At 68.5% G+C, this 631-nt stretch overlaps 1 pseudogene; it reads left to right on the top strand.

Moving 5' to 3' along the window:
* The first annotated feature begins 6 nt into the window (after window positions 1-6).
* The window catches only part of LOC105987697, a 17,346-nt pseudogene continuing 16,721 nt past the window's right edge, over window positions 7-631 (top strand).

The raw sequence follows: 631 nt of genomic DNA on the forward strand, positions 1-631 counted from the left end.
CCCGCCCCCGCCTCGGACTCGCTGCTGGCGCACCGCGGCTTCCTCATCTACCTCTCGGGAAACCTGGTCATGTTCTTCGGGCTGTTCGCGCCCCTGGTCTTCCTCGCCAACTACGGCAAGACCAAGGACTTCTCGAGCGAGGAGGCGGCCTTCCTGCTGTCCATCCTGGCCTTCGTGGACATGGGCGCGCGGCCCACCATGGGCTTCGTGGCCAACACGGGCCTGATCCGGCCGCGCATCCAGTACTTCTTCGCCTGCGCCTTCGTGGCCAACGGCGTCTGCCACCTGCTGCTGCCGCTGGCCCGCGGCTACCTGGGCTTCTGCCTGTACGCCGGCTTCTTCGGCTTCGCCTTCGGGTGGCTGAGCTCGGTGCTGTTCGAGACGCTGATGGACCTGGTGGGCCCGCAGCGCTTCTCCACCACGGTGGGCGTGGTGACCATCTCCGAGTGCTGCCCGGTGCTGCTGGGCCCGCCGCTGCTCGGCCGCCTCAAGGACGTGTACGGGGACTACAAGTACACCTACTGGGCGTCGGGCGCCGTGCTCATCGCCTCGGGCATCTACCTCTTCGTGGGCATGGGCATCAACTACCGCCTGCTGGAGAAGGAGCGCGCGGCCGGGGAGCCGCGCGGGG

The sequence above is a fragment of the Dipodomys ordii genome, unplaced genomic scaffold (genome assembly GCF_000151885.1).
Source record: "Dipodomys ordii isolate 6190 unplaced genomic scaffold, Dord_2.0 Scaffold44, whole genome shotgun sequence".
In the NCBI taxonomy this organism is placed as follows: Eukaryota; Metazoa; Chordata; class Mammalia; order Rodentia; family Heteromyidae; genus Dipodomys; species Dipodomys ordii.